We start from the raw sequence: 23,185 nt of genomic DNA, 5'->3' as shown, positions 1-23,185 counted from the left end.
GACGGAAGTGTGCCATCTCTGACGTTCTTTTCAAGAAGGATAAACTCGGAAGGGCAAGCTTGGAAAAAAAACGTACAAAATGTCAACACGACCAGGGATTCCCAGCCAGTCTCCCATGCCAGTACTGGCCCAGCCTCAAGCTGCTTAGCGGCTGCGATCTGACAAGGGCATGCATATTCAGCTTAGAATGGCCATTGACGGAAGTGTGCCATCTCTGACGTTCTTTTCAAGAAGGATAAACTCGGAAGGGCAAGCTTGGAAATAAAACGTACAAAATGTCAACAGGACCAGGGATTCCCAGCCAGTCTCCCATGCCGGTACTGGCCCGGCCTCCGGCTGCTTAGCGGCTGCGATCTGATGAGGGCATGCATATTCAGCTTAGAAGGGCCATTGACGGAAGTGTGCCATCTCTGACGTTCTTTTCAAGAAGGATAAACTCGGAAGGGCAAGCTTGGAAATAAAACGTACAAAATGTCAACAGGACCAGGGATTCCCAGCCAGTCTCCCATGCTGGTACTGGCCCGGCCTCAAGCTGCTGCGATGTGACGAGGGCATGCATATTCAGCTTAGAATGGCCGTTGACGGAAGCGTGCCATCTCTGACGTTCTTTTCAAGAAGGATAAACTCGGAAGGGCAAGCTTGGAAAAAAAACGTACAAAATGTCAACAGGACCAGGGATTCCCAGCCAGTCTCCCATGCCGGCACTGGCCCGGCCTCAAGCTGCTTAGCAGCTGCGATCTGACGAGGGCATGCATATTCAGCTTAGAATGGCCGTTGACGGAAGCGTGCCATCTCTGACGTTTTTTTCAAGAAGGATAAACTCGGAAGGGCAAGCTTGGAAAAAAAACGTACAAAATGTCAACAGGCCCAGGGATTCCCAGCCAGTCTCCCATACCGGTACTGGCCCAGCCTCAAGCTGCTTAGCGGCTGCGATCTGACGAGGGCATGCATATTCAGCTTAGAATGGCCGTTGACGGAAGCGTGCCATCTCTGACGTTTTTTTCAAGAAGGATAAACTCGGAAGGGCAAGCTTGGAAATAAAACGTACAAAATGTCAACAGGACCAGGGATTCCCAGCCAGTCTCCCATGCCGGTACTGGCCCGGCCTCAAGCTGCTGCGATCTGACGAGGGCATGCATATTCAGCTTAGAATGGCCGTTGACGGAAGCGTGCCATCTCTGACGTTCTTTTCAAGAAGGATAAACTCGGAAGGGCAAGCTTGGAAAAAAAACATTCAAAATGTCAACAGGACCAGGGATTCCCAGCCAGTCTCCCATGCCGGTACTGGCCCGGCCTCAAGCTGCTTAGCGGCTGCGATCTGACGAGGGCATGCATATTCAGCTTAGAATGGCCGTTGACGGAAACGTGCCATCTCTGACGTTCTTTTCAAGAAGGATAAACTCGGAAGGGCAAGCTTGGAAATAAAACGTACAAAATGTCAACAGGACCAGGGATTCCCAGCCAGTCTCCCATGCTGGTACTGGCCCGGCCTCAAGCTGCTTAGCGGCTGCGATCTGACGAGGGCATGCATATTCAGCTTAGAATGGCCGTTGACGGAAGCGTGCCATCTCTGACGTTCTTTTCAAGAAGGATAAACTCGGAAGGGCAAGCTTGGAAAAAAAATGTACAAAATGTCAACAGGACCAGGGATTCCCAGCCAGTCTCCTATGCCGGTACTGGCCCGGCCTCAAGCTGCTTAGCGGCTGCGATGTGACGAGGGAATGCATATTCAGCTTAGAATGGCCGTTGACGGACGCGTGCCATCTCTGACGTTCTTTTCAAGAAGGATAAACTCGGAAGGGCAAGCTTGGAAATAAAACGTACAAAATGTCAACAGGACCAGGGATTCCCAGCCAGTCTCCCATGCCGGTACTGGCCCGGCCTCAAGCTGCTTAGTGGCTGCGATCTGACGAGGGCAGGCATATTCAGCTTAGAATGGCCGTTGTCAGAAGCGCGCCATCTCTGACGTTTTTTTCAAGAAGGATAAACTCGGAAGGGCAAGCTTGGAAAAAAAACGTACAAAATGTCAACAGGACCAGGGATTCCCAGCCAGTCTCCCATGCCGGTACTGGCCCGGCCTCCGGTTGCTTAGCAGCTGCGATCTGATGAGGGCATGCATATTCAGCTTAGAAGGGCCATTGACGGAAGTGTGCCATCTCTGACGTTCTTTTCAAGAAGGATAAACTCGGAAGGGCAAGCTTGGAAATAAAACGTACAAAATGTCAACAGGACCAGGGATTCCCAGCCAGTCTCCCATGCCGGTACTGGCCCGGCCTCAAGCTGCTTAGCAGCTGCGATCTGACGAGGGCATGCATATTCAGCTTAGAATGGCCGTTGACGGAAGTGTGCCATCTCTGACGTTTTTTTCAAGAAGGATAAACTCGGAAGGGCAAGCTTGGAAATAAAACGTACAAAATGTTAACAGGACCAGGAATTCCCAGCCAGTCTCCCATGCCGGTACTGGCCCGGCCTCAGGCTGCTTAGCAGCTGCGATCTGACGAGGGCATGCATATTTAGCTTAGAATGGCCATTGACGGAAGTGTGCAATCTCTGACGTTCTTTTCAAGAAGGATAAACTCGGAAGGGCAAGCTTGGAAATAAAACGTACAAAATGTCAACAGGACCAGGGATTCCCAGCCAGTCTCCCATGCCGGTACTGGCCCGGCCTCAAGCTGCTGCGATCTGACAAGGGCATGCATATTCAGCTTAGAATGGCCGTTGACGGAAGTGTGCCATCTCTGACGTTCTTTTCAAGAAGGATAAACTCGGAAGGGCAAGCTTGGAAAAAAAACGTACAAAATGTCAACACGACCAGGGATTCCCAGCCAGTCTCCCATGCCAGTACTGGCCCAGCCTCAAGCTGCTTAGCGGCTGCGATCTGACAAGGGCATGCATATTCAGCTTAGAATGGCCATTGACGGAAGTGTGCCATCTCTGACGTTCTTTTCAAGAAGGATAAACTCGGAAGGGCAAGCTTGGAAATAAAACGTACAAAATGTCAACAGGACCAGGGATTCCCAGCCAGTCTCCCATGCCGGTACTGGCCCGGCCTCCGGCTGCTTAGCGGCTGCGATCTGATGAGGGCATGCATATTCAGCTTAGAAGGGCCATTGACGGAAGTGTGCCATCTCTGACGTTCTTTTCAAGAAGGATAAACTCGGAAGGGCAAGCTTGGAAATAAAACGTACAAAATGTCAACAGGACCAGGGATTCCCAGCCAGTCTCCCATGCTGGTACTGGCCCGGCCTCAAGCTGCTGCGATGTGACGAGGGCATGCATATTCAGCTTAGAATGGCCGTTGACGGAAGCGTGCCATCTCTGACGTTCTTTTCAAGAAGGATAAACTCGGAAGGGCAAGCTTGGAAAAAAAACGTACAAAATGTCAACAGGACCAGGGATTCCCAGCCAGTCTCCCATGCCGGCACTGGCCCGGCCTCAAGCTGCTTAGCAGCTGCGATCTGACGAGGGCATGCATATTCAGCTTAGAATGGCCGTTGACGGAAGCGTGCCATCTCTGACGTTTTTTTCAAGAAGGATAAACTCGGAAGGGCAAGCTTGGAAAAAAAACGTACAAAATGTCAACAGGCCCAGGGATTCCCAGCCAGTCTCCCATACCGGTACTGGCCCAGCCTCAAGCTGCTTAGCGGCTGCGATCTGACGAGGGCATGCATATTCAGCTTAGAATGGCCGTTGACGGAAGCGTGCCATCTCTGACGTTTTTTTCAAGAAGGATAAACTCGGAAGGGCAAGCTTGGAAATAAAACGTACAAAATGTCAACAGGACCAGGGATTCCCAGCCAGTCTCCCATGCCGGTACTGGCCCGGCCTCAAGCTGCTGCGATCTGACGAGGGCATGCATATTCAGCTTAGAATGGCCGTTGACGGAAGCGTGCCATCTCTGACGTTCTTTTCAAGAAGGATAAACTCGGAAGGGCAAGCTTGGAAAAAAAACATTCAAAATGTCAACAGGACCAGGGATTCCCAGCCAGTCTCCCATGCCGGTACTGGCCCGGCCTCAAGCTGCTTAGCGGCTGCGATCTGACGAGGGCATGCATATTCAGCTTAGAATGGCCGTTGACAGAAGCGTGCCATCTCTGACGTTCTTTTCAAGAAGGATAAACTCGGAAGGGCAAGCTTGGAAATAAAACGTACAAAATGTCAACAGGACCAGGGATTCCCAGCCAGTCTCCCATGCCGGTACTGGCCCGGCCTCAAGCTGCTTAGCGGCTGCGATCTGACGAGGGCATGCATATTCAGCTTAGAATGGCCGTTGACGGAAGCGTGCCATCTCTGACGTTTTTTTCAAGAAGAATAAACTCGGAAGGGCAAGCTTGGAAAAAAACGTACAAAATGTCAACAGGACCAGGGATTCCCAGCCAGTCTCCCATGCCAGTACTGGCCCGGCCTCAAGCTGCTTAGCGGCTGCGATCTGACGAGGGCAGGCATATTCAGCTTAGAATGGCCGTTGACGGAAGCGTGCCATCTCTGACGTTTTTTTCAAGAAGGATAAACTCGGAAGGGCAAGCTTGGAAAAAAAACGTACAAAATGTCAACAGGACCAGGGATTCCCAGCCAGTCTTCCGTGCCGGTACTGGCCCGGCCTCAGGCTGCTTAGCAGCTGCGATCTGACGAGGGCATGCATATTTAGCTTAGAATGGCCATTGACGGAAGTGTGCAATCTCTGACGTTCTTTTCAAGAAGGATAAACTCGGAAGGGCAAGCTTGGAAATAAAACGTACAAAATGTCAACAGGACCAGGGATTCCCAGCCAGTCTCCCATGCCGGTACTGGCCCGGCCTCAAGCTGCTGCGATCTGATAAGGGCATGCATATTCAGCTTAGAATGGCCATTGACGGAAGTGTGCCATCTCTGACGTTCTTTTCAAGAAGGATAAACTCGGAAGGGCAAGCTTGGAAAAAAAACGTACAAAATGTCAACACGAGCAGGGATTCCCAGCCAGTCTCCCATGCCAGTACTGGCCCAGCCTCAAGCTGCTTAGCGGCTGCAATCTGACAAGGGCATGCATATTCAGCTTAGAATGGCCATTGACGGAAGTGTGCCATCTCTGACGTTCTTTTCAAGAAGGATAAACTCGGAAGGGCAAGCTTGGAAATAAAACGTACAAAATGTCAACAGGACCAGGGATTCCCAGCCAGTCTCCCATGCCGGTACTGGCCCGGCCTCAAGCTGCTTAGCGGCTGCAATCTGACGAGGGCATGCATATTCAGCTTAGAATGGCCGTTGACAGAAGCGTGCCATCTCTGACGTTTTTTTCAAGAAGGATAAACTCGGAAGGGCAAGCTTGGAAATAAAACATACAAAATGTTAACAGGACCAGGGATTCCCAGCCAGTCTCCCATGCCGGTACTGGCCCTGCCTCAAGCTGCTTAGCAGCTGCAATCTGACAAGGGCATGCATATTCAGCTTAGAATGGCCGTTGACAGAAGCGTGCCATCTCTGACGTTCTTTTCAAGAAGGATAAACTCGGAAGGGCAAGCTTGGAAATAAAACGTACAAAATGTCAACAGGACCAGGGATTCCCAGCCAGTCTCCCATGCCGGTACTGGCCCGGCCTCAAGCTGCTGCGATGTGACGAGGGCATGCATATTCAGCTTAGAATGGCCGTTGACGGAAGCGTGCCATCTCTGACGTTCTTTTCAAGAAGGATAAACTCGGAAGGGCAAGCTTGGAAAAAAAACATACAAAATGTCAACAGGACCAGGGATTCCCAGCCAGTCTCCCATGCCGGTACTGGCCCGGCCTCAAGCTGCTTAGCGGCTGCGATCTGACGAGGGCATGCATATTCAGCTTAGAATGGCCGTTGACGGAAACGTGCCATCTCTGACGTTCTTTTCAAGAAGGATAAACTCGGAAGGGCAAGCTTGGAAATAAAACGTACAAAATGTCAACAGGACCAGGGATTCCCAGCCAGTCTCCCATGCTGGTACTGGCCCGGCCTCAAGCTGCTTAGCGGCTGCGATCTGACGAGGGCAGGCATATTCAGCTTAGAATGGCCGTTGACGGAAGCGTGCCATCTCTGACGTTCTTTTCAAGAAGGATAAACTCGGAAGGGCAAGCTTGGAAAAAAAATGTACAAAATGTCAACAGGACCAGGGATTCCCAGCCAGTCTCCTATGCCGGTACTGGCCCGGCCTCAAGCTGCTTAGCGGCTGCGATGTGACGAGGGAATGCATATTCAGCTTAGAATGGCCGTTGACGGACGCGTGCCATCTCTGACGTTCTTTTCAAGAAGGATAAACTCGGAAGGGCAAGCTTGGAAATAAAACGTACAAAATGTCAACAGGACCAGGGATTCCCAGCCAGTCTCCCATGCCGGTACTGGCCCGGCCTCAAGCTGCTTAGTGGCTGCGATCTGACGAGGGCAGGAATATTCAGCTTAGAATGGCCGTTGTCAGAAGCGCGCCATCTCTGACGTTTTTTTCAAGAAGGATAAACTCGGAAGGGCAAGCTTGGAAAAAAAACGTACAAAATGTCAACAGGACCAGGGATTCCCAGCCAGTCTCCCATGCCGGTACTGGCCCGGCCTCCGGTTGCTTAGCAGCTGCGATCTGATGAGGGCATGCATATTCAGCTTAGAAGGGCCATTGACGGAAGTGTGCCATCTCTGACGTTCTTTTCAAGAAGGATAAACTCGGAAGGGCAAGCTTGGAAATAAAACGTACAAAATGTCAACAGGACCAGGGATTCCCAGCCAGTCTCCCATGCCGGTACTGGCCCGGCCTCAAGCTGCTTAGCAGCTGCGATCTGACGAGGGCATGCATATTCAGCTTAGAATGGCCGTTGACGGAAGTGTGCCATCTCTGACGTTTTTTTCAAGAAGGATAAACTCGGAAGGGCAAGCTTGGAAATAAAACGTACAAAATGTTAACAGGACCAGGGATTCCCAGCCAGTCTCCCATGCCGGTACTGGCCCGGCCTCAGGCTGCTTAGCAGCTGCGATCTGACGAGGGCATGCATATTTAGCTTAGAATGGCCATTGACGGAAGTGTGCAATCTCTGACGTTCTTTTCAAGAAGGATAAACTCGGAAGGGCAAGCTTGGAAATAAAACGTACAAAATGTCAACAGGACCAGGGATTCCCAGCCAGTCTCCCATGCCGGTACTGGCCCGGCCTCAAGCTGCTGCGATCTGACAAGGGCATGCATATTGAGCTTAGAATGGCCATTGACGGAAGTGTGCCATCTCTGACGTTCTTTTCAAGAAGGATAAACTCGGAAGGGCAAGCTTGGAAAAAAAACGTACAAAATGTCAACACGACCAGGGATTCCCAGCCAGTCTCCCATGCCAGTACTGGCCCAGCCTCAAGCTGCTTAGCGGCTGCGATCTGACAAGGGCATGCATATTCAGCTTAGAATGGCCATTGACGGAAGTGTGCCATCTCTGACGTTCTTTTCAAGAAGGATAAACTCGGAAGGGCAAGCTTGGAAATAAAACGTACAAAATGTCAACAGGACCAGGGATTCCCAGCCAGTCTCCCATGCCGGTACTGGCCCGGCCTCAAGCTGCTTAGCGGCTGCAATCTGACGAGGGCATGCATATTCAGCTTAGAATGGCCGTTGACAGAAGCGTGCCATCTCTGACGTTTTTTTCAAGAAGGATAAACTCGGAAGGGCAAGCTTGGAAATAAAACATACAAAATGTTAACAGGACCAGGGATTCCCAGCCAGTCTCCAATGCCGGTACTGGCCCGGCCTCAAGCTGCTTAGCAGCTGCAATCTGACAAGGGCATGCATATTCAGCTTAGAATGGCCGTTGACAGAAGCGTGCCATCTCTGACGTTCTTTTCAAGAAGGATAAACTCGGAAGGGCAAGCTTGGAAATAAAACGTACAAAATGTCAACAGGACCAGGGATTCCCAGCCAGTCTCCCATGCCGGTACTGGCCCGGCCTCAAGCTGCTGCGATGTGACGAGGGCATGCATATTCAGCTTAGAATGGCCGTTGACGGAAGCGTGCCATCTCTGACGTTCTTTTCAAGAAGGATAAACTCGGAAGGGCAAGCTTGGAAAAAAAACATACAAAATGTCAACAGGACCAGGGATTCCCAGCCAGTCTCCCATGCCAGTACTGGCCCGGCCTCAAGCTGCTTAGCGGCTGCGATCTGACGAGGGCATGCATATTCAGCTTAGAATGGCCGTTGACGGAAGCGTGCCATCTCTGACGTTCTTTTCAAGAAGGATAAACTCGGAAGGGCAAGCTTGGAAATAAAACGTACAAAATGTCAACAGGACCAGGGATTCCCAGCCAGTCTCCCATGCTGGTACTGGCCCGGCCTCAAGCTGCTTAGCGGCTGCGATCTGACGAGGGCATGCATATTCAGCTTAGAATGGCCGTTGACGGAAGCGTGCCATCTCTGACGTTCTTTTCAAGAAGGATAAACTCGGAAGGGCAAGCTTGGAAAAAAAATGTACAAAATGTCAACAGGACCAGGGATTCCCAGCCAGTCTCCTATGCCGGTACTGGCCCGGCCTCAAGCTGCTTAGCGGCTGCGATGTGACGAGGGAATGCATATTCAGCTTAGAATGGCCGTTGACGGACGCGTGCCATCTCTGACGTTCTTTTCAAGAAGGATAAACTCGGAAGGGCAAGCTTGGAAAAAAAACGTACAAAATGTCAACAGGACCAGGGATTCCCAGCCAGTCTCCCATGCCGGTACTGGCCCGGCCTCAAGCTGCTTAGTGGCTGCGATCTGACGAGGGCAGGCATATTCAGCTTAGAATGGCCGTTGACAGAAGTGTGCCATCTCTGACGTTTTTTTCAAGAAGGATAAACTCGGAAGGGCAAGCTTGGAAAAAAAACGTACAAAATGTCAACAGGACCAGGGATTCCCAGCCAGTCTCCCATGCCGGTACTGGCCCGGCCTCCGGCTGCTTAGCAGCTGCGATCTGATGAGGGCATGCATATTCAGCTTAGAAGGGCCATTGACGGAAGTGTGCCATCTCTGACGTTCTTTTCAAGAAGGATAAACTCGGAAGGGCAAGCTTGGAAATAAAACGTACAAAATGTCAACAGGACCAGGGATTCCCAGCCAGTCTCCCATGCCGGTACTGGCCCGGCCTCAAGCTGCTTAGCAGCTGCGATCTGACGAGGGAATACATATTCAGCTTAGAATGGCCGTTGACGGAAGTGTGCCATCTCTGACGTTTTTTTCAAGAAGGATAAACTCGGAAGGGCAAGCTTGGAAATAAAACGTACAAAATGTTAACAGGACCAGGGATTCCCAGCCAGTCTCCCATGCCGGTACTGGCCCGGCCTCAGGCTGCTTAGCAGCTGCTATCTGACGAGGGCATGCATATTTAGCTTAGAATGGCCATTGACGGAAGTGTGCAATCTCTGACGTTCTTTTCAAGAAGGATAAACTCGGAAGGGCAAGCTTGGAAATAAAACGTACAAAATGTCAACAGGACCAGGGATTCCCAGCCAGTCTCCCATGCCGGTACTGGCCCGGCCTCAAGCTGCTGCGATCTGACAAGGGCATGCATATTCAGCTTAGAATGGCCATTGACGGAAGTGTGCCATCTCTGACGTTCTTTTCAAGAAGGATAAACTCGGAAGGGCAAGCTTGGAAAAAAAACGTACAAAATGTCAACACGACCAGGGATTCCCAGCCAGTCTCCCATGCCAGTACTGGCCCAGCCTCAAGCTGCTTAGCGGCTGTGATCTGACAAGGGCATGCATATTCAGCTTAGAATGGCCATTGACGGAAGTGTGCCATCTCTGACGTTCTTTTCAAGAAGGATAAACTCGGAAGGGCAAGCTTGGAAAAAAAACGTACAAAATGTCAACAGGACCAGGGATTCCCAGCCAGTCTCCCATGCCGGTACTGGCCCGGCCTCAAGCTGCTTAGCAGCTGCGATCTGACGAGGGCATGCATATTCAGCTTAGAATGGCCGTTGACGGAAGCGTGCCATCTCTGACGTTTTTTTCAAGAAGGATAAACTCGGAAGGGCAAGCTTGGAAAAAAAACGTACAAAATGGCAACAGGACCAGGGATTCCCAGCCAGTCTCCCATGCCGGTACTGGCCCGGCCTCAAGCTGCTTAGCGGCTGCGATCTGACGAGGGCATGCATATTCAGCTTAGAATTGCCGTTGACGGAAGCGTGCCATCTCTGACGTTCTTTTCAAGAAGGATAAACTCGGAAGGGCAAGCTTGGAAATAAAACGTACAAAATGTCAACAGGACCAGGGATTCCCAGCCAGTCTCCCATGCTGGTACTGGCCCGGCCTCAAGCTGCTTAGCGGCTGCGATCTGACGAGGGCATGCATATTCATCTTAGAATGGCCGTTGACGGAAGCGTGCCATCTCTGACGTTCTTTTCAAGAAGGATAAACTCGGAAGGGCAAGCTTGGAAAAAAAATGTACAAAATGTCAACAGGACCAGGGATTCCCAGCCAGTCTCCTATGCCGGTACTGGCCCGGCTTCAAGCTGCTTAGCGGCTGCGATGTGACGAGGGAATGCATATTCAGCTTAGAATGGCCGTTGACGGAGGCGTGCCATCTCTGACGTTCTTTTCAAGAAGGATAAACTCGGAAGGGCAAGCTTGGAAAAAAAACGTACAAAATGTCAACAGGACCAGGGATTCCCAGCCAGTCTCCCATGCCGGTACTGGCCCGGCCTCAAGCTGCTTAGTGGCTGCGATCTGACGAGGGCAGGCATATTCAGCTTAGAATGGCCGTTGACAGAAGCATGCCATCTCTGACGTTTTTTTCAAGAAGGATAAACTCGGAAGGGCAAGCTTGGAAAAAAAACGTACAAAATGTCAACAGGACCAGGGATTCCCAGCCAGTCTCCCATGCCGGTACTGGCCCGGCCTCCGGCTGCTTAGCGGCTGCGATCTGATGAGGGCATGCATATTCAGCTTAGAAGGGCCATTGACGGAAGTGTGCCATCTCTGACGTTCTTTTCAAGAAGGATAAACTCGGAAGGGCAAGCTTGGAAATAAAACGTACAAAATGTCAACAGGACCAGGGATTCCCAGCCAGTCTCCCATGCTGGTACTGGCCCGGCCTCAAGCTGCTGCGATCTGACGAGGGTATGCATATTCAGCTTAGAATGGCCGTTGACGGAAGCGTGCCATCTCTGACGTTCTTTTCAAGAAGGATAAACTCGGAAGGGCAAGCTTGGAAAAAAAACGTACAAAATGTCAACAGGACCAGGGATTCCCAGCCAGTCTCCCATGCCGGCACTGGCCCGGCCTCAAGCTGCTTAGCAGCTGCGATCTGACGAGGGCATGCATATTCAGCTTAGAATGGCCGTTGACGGAAGCGTGCCATCTCTGACGTTTTTTTCAAGAAGGATAAACTCGGAAGGGCAAGCTTGGAAAAAAAACGTACAAAATGTCAACAGGACCAGGGATTCCCAGCCAGTCTCCCATGCCGGTACTGGCCCGGCCTCAAGCTGCTGCGATGTGACGAGGGCATGCATATTCAGCTTAGAATGGCCGTTGACGGAAGCGTGCCATCTCTGACGTTCTTTTCAAGAAGGATAAACTCGGAAGGGCAAGCTTGGAAAAAAAACATACAAAATGTCAACAGGACCAGGGATTCCCAGCCAGTCTCCCATGCCGGTACTGGCCCGGCCTCAAGCTGCTTAGCGGCTGCGATCTGACGAGGGCATGCATATTCAGCTTAGAATGGCCGTTGACGGAAGCGTGCCATCTCTGACGTTCTTTTCAAGAAGGATAAACTCGGAAGGGCAAGCTTGGAAATAAAACGTACAAAATGTCAACAGGACCAGGGATTCCCAGCCAGTCTCCCATGCTGGTACTGGCCCGGCCTCAAGCTGCTTAGCGGCTGCGATCTGACGAGGGCATGCATATTCAGCTTAGAATGGCCGTTGACGGAAGCGTGCCATCTCTGACGTTCTTTTCAAGAAGGATAAACTCGGAAGGGCAAGCTTGGAAAAAAAATGTACAAAATGTCAACAGGACCAGGGATTCCCAGCCAGTCTCCTATGCCGGTACTGGCCCAGCCTCAAGCTGCTTAGCGGCTGCGATGTGACGAGGGAATGCATATTCAGCTTAGAATGGCCGTTGACGGAAGCGTGCCATCTCTGACGTTCTTTTCAAGAAGGATAAACTCGGAAGGGCAAGCTTGGAAATAAAACGTACAAAATGTCAACAGGACCAGGGATTCCCAGCCAGTCTCCCATGCCGGTACTGGCCCGGCCTCAAGCTGCTTAGTGGCTGCGATCTGACGAGGGCAGGCATATTCAGCTTAGAATGGCAGTTGACAGAAGCATGCCATCTCTGACGTTTTTTTCAAGAAGGATAAACTCGGAAGGGCAAGCTTGGAAAAAAAACGTACAAAATGTCAACAGGACCAGGGATTCCCAGCCAGTCTCCCATGCCGGTACTGGCCCGGCCTCCGGCTGCGATCTGATGAGGGCATGCATATTCAGCTTAGAAGGGCCATTGACGGAAGTGTGCCATCTCTGACGTTCTTTTCAAGAAGGATAAACTCGGAAGGGCAAGCTTGGAAATAAAACGTACAAAATGTCAACAGGACCAGGGATTCCCAGCCAGTCTCCCATGCCGGTACTGGCCCGGCCTCAAGCTGCTTAGCAGCTGCGATCTGACGAGGGCATGCATATTCAGCTTAGAATGGCCGTTGACGGAAGTGTGCCATCTCTGACGTTTTTTTCAAGAAGGATAAACTCGGAAGGGCAAGCTTGGAAATAAAACGTACAAAATGTTAACACGACCAGGGATTCCCAGCCAGTCTCCCATGCCGGTACTGGCCCGGCCTCAGGCTGCTTAGCAGCTGCGATCTGACGAGGGCATGCATATTTTGCTTAGAATGGCCATTGACGGAAGTGTGCAATCTCTGACGTTCTTTTCAAGAAGGATAAACTCGGAAGGGCAAGCTTGGAAATAAAACGTACAAAATGTCAACAGGACCAGGGATTCCCAGCCAGTCTCCCATGCCGGTACTGGCCCGGCCTCAAGCTGCTGCGATCTGACAAGGGCATGCATATTCAGCTTAGAATGGCCATTGACGGAAGTGTGCCATCTCTGACGTTCTTTTCAAGAAGGATAAACTCGGAAGGGCAAGCTTGGAAAAAAAACATACAAAATGTCAACACGACCAGGGATTCCCAGCCAGTCTCCCATGCCAGTACTGGCCCAGCCTCAAGCTGCTTAGCGGCTGCGATCTGACAAGGGCATGCATATTCAGCTTAGAATGGCAATTGACGGAAGTGTGCCATCTCTGACGTTCTTTTCAAGAAGGATAAACTCGGAAGGGCAAGCTTGGAAATAAAACGTACAAAATGTCAACAGGACCAGGGATTCCCAGCCAGTCTCCCATGCCGGTACTGGCCCGGCCTCAAGCTGCTTAGCAGCTGCGATCTGACGAGGGCATGCATATTCAGCTTAGAATGGCCGTTGACGGAAGCGTGCCATCTCTGACGTTTTTTTCAAGAAGGATAAACTCGGAAGGGCAAGCTTGGAAAAAAAACGTACAAAATGTCAACAGGACCAGGGATTCCCAGCCAGTCTCCCATGCCGGTACTGGCCCAGCCTCAAGCTGCTTAGCGGCTGCGATCTGACGAGGGCATGCATATTCAGCTTAGAATGGCCGTTGACGGAAGCGTGCTATCTCTGACGTTCTTTTCAAGAAGGATAAACTCGGAAGGGCAAGCTTGGAAATAAAACGTACAAAATGTCAACAGGACCAGGGATTCCCAGCCAGTCTCCCATGCTGGTACTGGCCCGGCCTCAAGCTGCTTAGCGGCTGCGATCTGACGAGGGCATGCATATTCATCTTAGAATGGCCGTTGACGGAAGCGTGCCATCTCTGACGTTCTTTTCAAGAAGGATAAACTCGGAAGGGCAAGCTTGGAAAAAAAATGTACAAAATGTCAACAGGACCAGGGATTCCCAGCCAGTCTCCTATGCCGGTACTGGCCCGGCTTCAAGCTGCTTAGCGGCTGCGATGTGACGAGGGAATGCATATTCAGCTTAGAATGGCCGTTGACGGACGCGTGCCATCTCTGACGTTCTTTTCAAGAAGGATAAACTCGGAAGGGCAAGCTTGGAAAAAAAACGTACAAAATGTCAACAGGACCAGGGATTCCCAGCCAGTCTCCCATGCTGGTACTGGCCCGGCCTTAAGCTGCTTAGTGGCTGCGATCTGACGAGGGAAGGCATATTCAGCTTAGAATGGCCGTTGACAGAAGCGTGCCATCTCTGACGTTTTTTTCAAGAAGGATAAACTCGGAAGGGCAAGCTTGGAAAAAAAACGTACAAAATGTCAACAGGACCAGGGATTCCCAGCCAGTCTCCCATGCCGGTACTGGCCCGGCCTCCGGCTGCTTAGCGGCTGCGATCTGATGAGGGCATGCATATTCAGCTTAGAAGGGCCATTGACGGAAGTGTGCCATCTCTGACGTTCTTTTCAAGAAGGATAAACTCGGAAGGGCAAGCTTGGAAATAAAACGTACAAAATATCAACAGGACCAGGGATTCCCAGCCAGTCTCCCATGCTGGTACTGGCCCAGCCTCAAGCTGCTGCGATCTGACGAGGGCATGCATATTCAGCTTAGAATGGCCGTTGACGGAAGCGTGCCATCTCTGACGTTCTTTTCAAGAAGGAAACACTCGGAAGGGCAAGCTTGGAAAAAAAACGTACAAAATGTCAACAGGACCAGGGATTCCCAGCCAGTCTCCCATGCCGGCACTGGCCCGGCCTCAAGCTGCTTAGCAGCTGAGATCTGACGAGGGCATGCATATTCAGCTTAGAATGGCCGTTGACGGAAGCGTGCCATCTCTGACGTTTTTTTCAAGAAGGATAAACTCGGAAGGGCAAGCTTGGAAAAAAAACGTACAAAATGTCAACAGGACCAGGGATTCCCAGCCAGTCTCCCATGCCGGTACTGGCCCAGCCTCAAGCTGCTTAGCGGCTGCGATCTGACGAGGGCATGCATATTCAGCTTAGAATGGCCGTTGACGGAAGCGTGCCATCTCTGACGTTTTTTTCAAGAAGGATAAACTCGGAAGGGCAAGCTTGGAAATAAAACGTACAAAATGTCAACAGGACCAGGGATTCCCAGCCAGTCTCCCATGCCGGTACTGGCCCGGCCTCAAGCTGCTGCGATCTGACGAGGGCATGCATATTCAGCTTAGAATGGCCGTTGACGGAAGCGTGCCATCTCTGACGTTCTTTTCAAGAAGGATAAACTCGGAAGGGCAAGCTTGGAAAAAAAACATTCAAAATGTCAACAGGACCAGGGATTCCCAGCCAGTCTCCCATGCCGGTACTGGCCCGGCCTCAAGCTGCTTAGCGGCTGCGATCTGACGAGGGCATGCATATTCAGCTTAGAATGGCCGTTGACGGAAGTGTGCCATCTCTGACGTTTTTTTCAAGAAGGATAAACTCGGAAGGGCAAGCTTGGAAATAAAACGTACAAAATGTTAACAGGACCAGGGATTCCCAGCCAGTCTCCCATGCCGGTACTGGCCCGGCCTCAGGCTGCTTAGCAGCTGCGATCTGACGAGGGCATGCATATTTAGCTTAGAATGGCCATTGACGGAAGTGTGCAATCTCTGACGTTCTTTTCAAGAAGGATAAACTCGGAAGGGCAAGCTTGGAAATAAAACGTACAAAATGTCAACAGGACCAGGGATTCCCAGCCAGTCTCCCATGCCGGTACTGGCCCGGCCTCAAGCTGCTGCGATCTGACAAGGGCATGCATATTTAGCTTAGAATGGCCATTGACGGAAGTGTGCCATCTCTGACGTTCTTTTCAAGAAGGATAAACTCGGAAGGGCAAGCTTGGAAAAAAAACGTACAAAATGTCAACACGACCAGGGATTCCCAGCCAGTCTCCCATGCCAGTACTGGCCCAGCCTCAAGCTGCTTAGCGGCTGCGATCTGACAAGGGCATGCATATTCAGCTTAGAATGGCCATTGACGGAAGTGTGCCATCTCTGACGTTCTTTTCAAGAAGGATAAACTCGGAAGGGCAAGCTTGGAAATAAAACGTACAAAATGTCAACAGGACCAGGGATTCCCAGCCAGTCTCCCATGCCGGTACTGGCCCGGCCTCAAGCTGCTTAGCGGCTGCAATCTGACGAGGGCATGCATATTCAGCTTAGAATGGCCGTTGACAGAAGCGTGCCATCTCTGACGTTTTTTTCAAGAAGGATAAACTCGGAAGGGCAAGCTTGGAAATAAAACATACAAAATGTTAACAGGACCAGGGATTCCCAGCCAGTCTCCCATGCCGGTACTGGCCCGGCCTCAAGCTGCTTAGCAGCTGCAATCTGACAAGGGAATGCATATTCAGCTTAGAATGGCCGTTGACAGAAGCGTGGCATCTCTGACGTTCTTTTCAAGAAGGATAAACTCGGAAGGGCAAGCTTGGAAATAAAACGTACAAAATGTCAACAGGACCAGGGATTCCCAGCCAGTCTCCCATGCCGGTACTGGCCCGGCCTCAAGCTGCTGCGATGTGACGAGGGCATGCATATTCAGCTTAGAATGGCCGTTGACGGAAGCGTGCCATCTCTGACGTTCTTTTCAAGAAGGATAAACTCGGAAGGGCAAGCTTGGAAAAAAAACATACAAAATGTCAACAGGACCAGGGATTCCCAGCCAGTCTCCCATGCCGGTACTGGCCCGGCCTCAAGCTGCTTAGCGGCTGCGATCTGACGAGGGCATGCATATTCAGCTTAGAATGGCCGTTGACGGAAGCGTGCCATCTCTGACGTTCTTTTCAAGAAGGATAAACTCGGAAGGGCAAGCTTGGAAATAAAACGTACAAAATGTCAACAGGACCAGGGATTCCCAGCCAGTCTCCCATGCTGGTACTGGCCCGGCCTCAAGCTGCTTAGCGGCTGCGATCTGACGAGGGCATGCATATTCAGCTTAGAATGGCCGTTGACGGAAGCGTGTCATCTCTGACGTTCTTTTCAAGAAGGACAAACTCGGAAGGGCAAGCTTGGAAAAAAAATATACAAAATGTCAACAGGACCAGGGATTCCCAGCCAGTCTCCTATGCCGGTACTGGCCCGGCCTCAAGCTGCTTAGCGGCTGCGATGTGACGAGGGAATGCATATTCAGCTTAGAATGGCCGTTGACGGACGCGTGCCATCTCTGACGTTCTTTTCAAGAAGGATAAACTCGGAAGGGCAAGCTTGGAAAAAAAACGTACAAAATGTCAACAGGACCAGGGATTCCCAGCCAGTCTCCCATGCCGGTACTGGCCCGGCCTCAAGCTGCTTAGTGGCTGCGATCTGACGAGGGCAGGAATATTCAGCTTAGAATGGCCGTTGACAGAAGCGTGCCATCTCTGACGTTTTTTTCAAGAAGGATAAACTCGGAAGGGCAAGCTTGGAAAAAAAACGTACAAAATGTCAACAGGACCAGGGATTCCCAGCCAGTCTCCCATGCCGGTACTGGCCCGGCCTCCGGCTGCTTAGCAGCTGCGAGCTGATGAGGGCATGCATATTCAGCTTAGAATGGCCGTTGACGGAAGTGTGCCATCTCTGACGTTTTTTTCAAGAAGGATAAACTCGGAAGGGCAAGCTTGGAAATAAAACGTACAAAATGTTAACAGGACCAGGGATTCCCAGCCAGTCTCCCATGCCGGTACTGGCCCAGCCTCAGGCTGCTTAGCAGCTGCGATCTGACGAGGGCATGCATATTTAGCTTAGAATGGCCATTGACGGAAGTGTGCAATCTCTGACGTTCTTTTCAAGAAGGATAAACTCGGAAGGGCAAGCTTGGAAATAAAACGTACAAAATGTCAACAGGACCAGGGATTCCCAGCCAGTCTCCCATGCCGGTACTGGCCCGGCCTCAAGCTGCTGCGATCTGACAAGGGCATGCATATTCAGCTTAGAATGGCCATTGACGGAAGTGTGCCATCTCTGACGTTCTTTTCAAGAAGGATAAACTCGGAAGGGCAAGCTTGGAAAAAAAACGTACAAAATGTCAACACGACCAGGGATTCCCAGCCAGTCTCCCATGCCAGTACTGGCCCAGCCTCAAGCTGCTTAGCGGCTGCGATCTGACAAGGGCATGCATATTCAGCTTAGCATGGCCATTGACGGAAGTGTGCCATCTCTGACGTTCTTTTCAAGAAGGATAAACTCGGAAGGGCAAGCTTGGAAAAAAAACGTACAAAATGTCAACAGGACCAGGGATTCCCAGCCAGTCTCCCATGCCGGTACTGGCCCGGCCTCAAGCTGCTTAGCAGCTGCGAGCTGACGAGGGCATGCATATTCAGCTTAGAATGGCCGTTGACGGAAGCGTGCCATCTCTGACGTTTTTTTCAAGAAGGATAAACTCGGAAGGGCAAGCTTGGAAAAAAAACGTACAAAATGTCAACAGGACTAGGGATTCCCAGCCAGTCTCCCATGCCGGTACTGGCCCGGCCTCAAGCTGCTTAGCGGCTGCGATCTGACGAGGGCATGCATATTCAGCTTAGAATGGCCGTTGACGGAAGCGTGCCATCTCTGACGTTCTTTTCAAGAAGGATAAACTCGGAAGGGCAAGCTTGGAAATAAAACGTACAAAATGTCAACAGGACCAGGGATTCCCAGCCAGTCTCCCATGCTGGTACTGGCCCGGCCTCAAGCTGCTTAGCGGCTGCGATCTGACGAGGGCATGCATATTCATCTTAGAATGGCCGTTGACGGAAGCGTGCCATCTCTGACGTTCTTTTCAAGAAGGATAAACTCGGAAGGGCAAGCTTGGAAAAAAAATGTACAAAATGTCAACAGGACCAGGGATTCCCAGCCAGTCTCCTATGCCGGTACTGGCCCGGCTTCAAGCTGCTTAGCGGCTGCGATGTGACGAGGGAATGCATATTCAGCTTAGAATGGCCGTTGACGGACGCGTGCCATCTCTGACGTTCTTTTCAAGAAGGATAAACTCGGAAGGGCAAGCTTGGAAAAAAAACGTACAAAATGTCATCAGGACCAGGGATTCCCAGCCAGTCTCCCATGCCGGTACTGGCCCAGCCTCAAGCTGCTTAGTGGCTGCGATCTGACGAGGGCAGGCATATTCAGCTTAGAATGGCCGTTGACAGAAGCGTGCCATCTCTGACGTTTTTTTCAAGAAGGATAAACTCGGAAGGGCAAGCTTGGAAAAAAAACGTACAAAATGTCAACAGGACCAGGGATTCCCAGCCAGTCTCCCATGCCGGTACTGGCCCGGCCTCCGGCTGCTTAGCGGCTGCGATCTGATGAGGGCATGCATATTCAGCTTAGAAGGGCCATTGACGGAAGTGTGCCATCTCTGACGTTCTTTTCAAGAAGGATAAACTCGGAAGGGCAAGCTTGGAAATAAAACGTACAAAATGTCAACAGGACCAGGGATTCCCAGCCAGTCTCCCATGCTGGTACTGGCCCGGCCTCAAGCTGCTGCGATCTGATGAGGGCATGCATATTCAGCTTAGAATGGCCGTTGACGGAAGCGTGCCATCTCTGACGTTCTTTTCAAGAAGGATAAACTCGGAAGGGCAAGCTTGGAAAAAAAACGTACAAAATGTCAACAGGACCAGGGATTCCCAGCCAGTCTCCCATGCCGGCACTGGCCCGGCCTCAAGCTGCTTAGCAGCTGCGAACTGACGAGGGCATGCATATTCAGCTTAGAATGGCCGTTGACGGAAGCGTGCTATCTCTGACGTTCTTTTCAAGAAGGATAAACTCGGAAGGGCAAGCTTGGAAATAAAACGTACAAAATGTCAACAGGACCAGGGATTCCCAGCCAGTCTCCCATGCTGGTACTGGCCCGGCCTCAAGCTGCTTAGCGGCTGCGATCTGACGAGGGCATGCATATTCATCTTAGAATGGCCGTTGACGGAAGCGTGCCATCTCTGACGTTCTTTTCAAGAAGGATAAACTCGGAAGGGCAAGCTTGGAAAAAAAATGTACAAAATGTCAACAGGACCAGGGATTCCCAGCCAGTCTCCTATGCCGGTACTGGCCCGGCTTCAAGCTGCTTAGCGGCTGCGATGTGACGAGGGAATGCATATTCAGCTTAGAATGGCCGTTGACGGACGCGTGCCATCTCTGACGTTCTTTTCAAGAAGGATAAACTCGGAAGGGCAAGCTTGGAAAAAAAACGTACAAAATGTCAACAGGACCAGGGATTCCCAGCCAGTCTCCCATGCTGGTACTGGCCCGGCCTTAAGCTGCTTAGTGGCTGCGATCTGACGAGGGAAGGCATATTCAGCTTAGAATGGCCGTTGACAGAAGCGTGCCATCTCTGACGTTTTTTTCAAGAAGGATAAACTCGGAAGGGCAAGCTTGGAAAAAAAACGTACAAAATGTCAACAGGACCAGGGATTCCCAGCCAGTCTCCCATGCCGGTACTGGCCCGGCCTCCGGCTGCTTAGCGGCTGCGATCTGATGAGGGCATGCATATTCAGCTTAGAAGGGCCATTGACGGAAGTGTGCCATCTCTGACGTTCTTTTCAAGAAGGATAAACTCGGAAGGGCAAGCTTGGAAATAAAACGTACAAAATATCAACAGGACCAGGGATTCCCAGCCAGTCTCCCATGCTGGTACTGGCCCAGCCTCAAGCTGCTGCGATCTGACGAGGGCATGCATATTCAGCTTAGAATGGCCGTTGACGGAAGCGTGCCATCTCTGACGTTCTTTTCAAGAAGGAAACACTCGGAAGGGCAAGCTTGGAAAAAAAACGTACAAAATGTCAACAGGACCAGGGATTCCCAGCCAGTCTCCCATGCCGGCACTGGCCCGGCCTCAAGCTGCTTAGCAGCTGAGATCTGACGAGGGCATGCATATTCAGCTTAGAATGGCCGTTGACGGAAGCGTGCCATCTCTGACGTTTTTTTCAAGAAGGATAAACTCGGAAGGGCAAGCTTGGAAAAAAAACGTACAAAATGTCAACAGGACCAGGGATTCCCAGCCAGTCTCCCATGCCGGTACTGGCCCAGCCTCAAGCTGCTTAGCGGCTGCGATCTGACGAGGGCATGCATATTCAGCTTAGAATGGCCGTTGACGGAAGCGTGCCATCTCTGACGTTTTTTTCAAGAAGGATAAACTCGGAAGGGCAAGCTTGGAAATAAAACGTACAAAATGTCAACAGGACCAGGGATTCCCAGCCAGTCTCCCATGCCGGTACTGGCCCGGCCTCAAGCTGCTGCGATCTGACGAGGGCATGCATATTCAGCTTAGAATGGCCGTTGACGGAAGCGTGCCATCTCTGACGTTCTTTTCAAGAAGGATAAACTCGGAAGGGCAAGCTTGGAAAAAAAACATTCAAAATGTCAACAGGACCAGGGATTCCCAGCCAGTCTCCCATGCCGGTACTGGCCCGGCCTCAAGCTGCTTAGCGGCTGCGATCTGACGAGGGCATGCATATTCAGCTTAGAATGGCCGTTGACGGAAGTGTGCCATCTCTGACGTTTTTTTCAAGAAGGATAAACTCGGAAGGGCAAGCTTGGAAATAAAACGTACAAAATGTTAACAGGACCAGGGATTCCCAGCCAGTCTCCCATGCCGGTACTGGCCCGGCCTCAGGCTGCTTAGCAGCTGCGATCTGACGAGGGCATGCATATTTAGCTTAGAATGGCCATTGACGGAAGTGTGCAATCTCTGACGTTCTTTTCAAGAAGGATAAACTCGGAAGGGCAAGCTTGGAAATAAAACGTACAAAATGTCAACAGGACCAGGGATTCCCAGCCAGTCTCCCATGCCGGTACTGGCCCGGCCTCAAGCTGCTGCGATCTGACAAGGGCATGCATATTTAGCTTAGAATGGCCATTGACGGAAGTGTGCCATCTCTGACGTTCTTTTCAAGAAGGATAAACTCGGAAGGGCAAGCTTGGAAAAAAAACGTACAAAATGTCAACACGACCAGGGATTCCCAGCCAGTCTCCCATGCCAGTACTGGCCCAGCCTCAAGCTGCTTAGCGGCTGCGATCTGACAAGGGCATGCATATTCAGCTTAGAATGGCCATTGACGGAAGTGTGCCATCTCTGACGTTCTTTTCAAGAAGGATAAACTCGGAAGGGCAAGCTTGGAAATAAAACGTACAAAATGTCAACAGGACCAGGGATTCCCAGCCAGTCTCCCATGCCGGTACTGGCCCGGCCTCAAGCTGCTTAGCGGCTGCAATCTGACGAGGGCATGCATATTCAGCTTAGAATGGCCGTTGACAGAAGCGTGCCATCTCTGACGTTTTTTTCAAGAAGGATAAACTCGGAAGGGCAAGCTTGGAAATAAAACATACAAAATGTTAACAGGACCAGGGATTCCCAGCCAGTCTCCCATGCCGGTACTGGCCCGGCCTCAAGCTGCTTAGCAGCTGCAATCTGACAAGGGAATGCATATTCAGCTTAGAATGGCCGTTGACAGAAGCGTGGCATCTCTGACGTTCTTTTCAAGAAGGATAAACTCGGAAGGGCAAGCTTGGAAATAAAACGTACAAAATGTCAACAGGACCAGGGATTCCCAGCCAGTCTCCCATGCCGGTACTGGCCCGGCCTCAAGCTGCTGCGATGTGACGAGGGCATGCATATTCAGCTTAGAATGGCCGTTGACGGAAGCGTGCCATCTCTGACGTTCTTTTCAAGAAGGATAAACTCGGAAGGGCAAGCTTGGAAAAAAAACATACAAAATGTCAACAGGACCAGGGATTCCCAGCCAGTCTCCCATGCCGGTACTGGCCCGGCCTCAAGCTGCTTAGCGGCTGCGATCTGACGAGGGCATGCATATTCAGCTTAGAATGGCCGTTGACGGAAGCGTGCCATCTCTGACGTTCTTTTCAAGAAGGATAAACTCGGAAGGGCAAGCTTGGAAATAAAACGTACAAAATGTCAACAGGACCAGGGATTCCCAGCCAGTCTCCCATGCTGGTACTGGCCCGGCCTCAAGCTGCTTAGCGGCTGCGATCTGACGAGGGCATGCATATTCAGCTTAGAATGGCCGTTGACGGAAGCGTGTCATCTCTGACGTTCTTTTCAAGAAGGATAAACTCGGAAGGGCAAGCTTGGAAAAAAAATATACAAAATGTCAACAGGACCAGGGATTCCCAGCCAGTCTCCTATGCCGGTACTGGCCCGGCCTCAAGCTGCTTAGCGGCTGCGATGTGACGAGGGAATGCATATTCAGCTTAGAATGGCCGTTGACGGACGCGTGCCATCTCTGACGTTCTTTTCAAGAAGGATAAACTCGGAAGGGCAA

At 51.2% G+C, this 23,185-nt stretch overlaps 26 pseudogenes; all 26 read right to left on the bottom strand.

Annotated features, from left to right (window-relative positions):
* Positions 1-1,240: 1,240 nt before the first annotated feature.
* LOC141053933 (5S ribosomal RNA) lies at positions 1,241-1,359 on the bottom strand (annotated as a pseudogene).
* A 77-nt stretch (positions 1,360-1,436) lies between these two features.
* Positions 1,437-1,555, bottom strand: LOC141051545 (5S ribosomal RNA; annotated as a pseudogene).
* A 273-nt stretch (positions 1,556-1,828) lies between these two features.
* On the bottom strand, positions 1,829-1,947 carry LOC141058806 (5S ribosomal RNA; annotated as a pseudogene).
* Positions 1,948-2,220: 273 nt separating this feature from the next.
* LOC141056129 (5S ribosomal RNA) lies at positions 2,221-2,339 on the bottom strand (annotated as a pseudogene).
* Positions 2,340-3,960: 1,621 nt separating this feature from the next.
* Positions 3,961-4,079, bottom strand: LOC141053925 (5S ribosomal RNA; annotated as a pseudogene).
* Positions 4,080-4,156: 77 nt separating this feature from the next.
* On the bottom strand, positions 4,157-4,275 carry LOC141053919 (5S ribosomal RNA; annotated as a pseudogene).
* A 76-nt stretch (positions 4,276-4,351) lies between these two features.
* Positions 4,352-4,470, bottom strand: LOC141054142 (5S ribosomal RNA; annotated as a pseudogene).
* A 1,237-nt stretch (positions 4,471-5,707) lies between these two features.
* Positions 5,708-5,826, bottom strand: LOC141053912 (5S ribosomal RNA; annotated as a pseudogene).
* Positions 5,827-5,903: 77 nt separating this feature from the next.
* Positions 5,904-6,022, bottom strand: LOC141056744 (5S ribosomal RNA; annotated as a pseudogene).
* A 273-nt stretch (positions 6,023-6,295) lies between these two features.
* Positions 6,296-6,414, bottom strand: LOC141058916 (5S ribosomal RNA; annotated as a pseudogene).
* Positions 6,415-6,687: 273 nt separating this feature from the next.
* LOC141056125 (5S ribosomal RNA) lies at positions 6,688-6,806 on the bottom strand (annotated as a pseudogene).
* Positions 6,807-8,043: 1,237 nt separating this feature from the next.
* Positions 8,044-8,162, bottom strand: LOC141059266 (5S ribosomal RNA; annotated as a pseudogene).
* Positions 8,163-8,239: 77 nt separating this feature from the next.
* Positions 8,240-8,358, bottom strand: LOC141051539 (5S ribosomal RNA; annotated as a pseudogene).
* Positions 8,359-8,631: 273 nt separating this feature from the next.
* On the bottom strand, positions 8,632-8,750 carry LOC141057553 (5S ribosomal RNA; annotated as a pseudogene).
* Positions 8,751-9,799: 1,049 nt separating this feature from the next.
* LOC141056120 (5S ribosomal RNA) lies at positions 9,800-9,918 on the bottom strand (annotated as a pseudogene).
* Positions 9,919-10,583: 665 nt separating this feature from the next.
* On the bottom strand, positions 10,584-10,702 carry LOC141057542 (5S ribosomal RNA; annotated as a pseudogene).
* An 845-nt stretch (positions 10,703-11,547) lies between these two features.
* On the bottom strand, positions 11,548-11,666 carry LOC141053907 (5S ribosomal RNA; annotated as a pseudogene).
* A 77-nt stretch (positions 11,667-11,743) lies between these two features.
* On the bottom strand, positions 11,744-11,862 carry LOC141051535 (5S ribosomal RNA; annotated as a pseudogene).
* A 273-nt stretch (positions 11,863-12,135) lies between these two features.
* Positions 12,136-12,254, bottom strand: LOC141059079 (5S ribosomal RNA; annotated as a pseudogene).
* A 262-nt stretch (positions 12,255-12,516) lies between these two features.
* LOC141056116 (5S ribosomal RNA) lies at positions 12,517-12,635 on the bottom strand (annotated as a pseudogene).
* A 657-nt stretch (positions 12,636-13,292) lies between these two features.
* Positions 13,293-13,411, bottom strand: LOC141056111 (5S ribosomal RNA; annotated as a pseudogene).
* A 665-nt stretch (positions 13,412-14,076) lies between these two features.
* On the bottom strand, positions 14,077-14,195 carry LOC141055362 (5S ribosomal RNA; annotated as a pseudogene).
* A 1,041-nt stretch (positions 14,196-15,236) lies between these two features.
* On the bottom strand, positions 15,237-15,355 carry LOC141053903 (5S ribosomal RNA; annotated as a pseudogene).
* Positions 15,356-16,592: 1,237 nt separating this feature from the next.
* Positions 16,593-16,711, bottom strand: LOC141053901 (5S ribosomal RNA; annotated as a pseudogene).
* Positions 16,712-16,788: 77 nt separating this feature from the next.
* On the bottom strand, positions 16,789-16,907 carry LOC141051530 (5S ribosomal RNA; annotated as a pseudogene).
* A 273-nt stretch (positions 16,908-17,180) lies between these two features.
* On the bottom strand, positions 17,181-17,299 carry LOC141058041 (5S ribosomal RNA; annotated as a pseudogene).
* Positions 17,300-23,185: the final 5,886 nt, after the last annotated feature.

Source organism: Dendrobates tinctorius, unplaced genomic scaffold, assembly GCF_039654945.1.
Source record: "Dendrobates tinctorius isolate UK_male_01 unplaced genomic scaffold, ASM3965494v1 ptg000011l, whole genome shotgun sequence".
NCBI lineage: Eukaryota > Metazoa > Chordata > Amphibia > Anura > Dendrobatidae > Dendrobates > Dendrobates tinctorius.
This window is presented reverse-complemented; position numbering and strand designations above follow the sequence as displayed.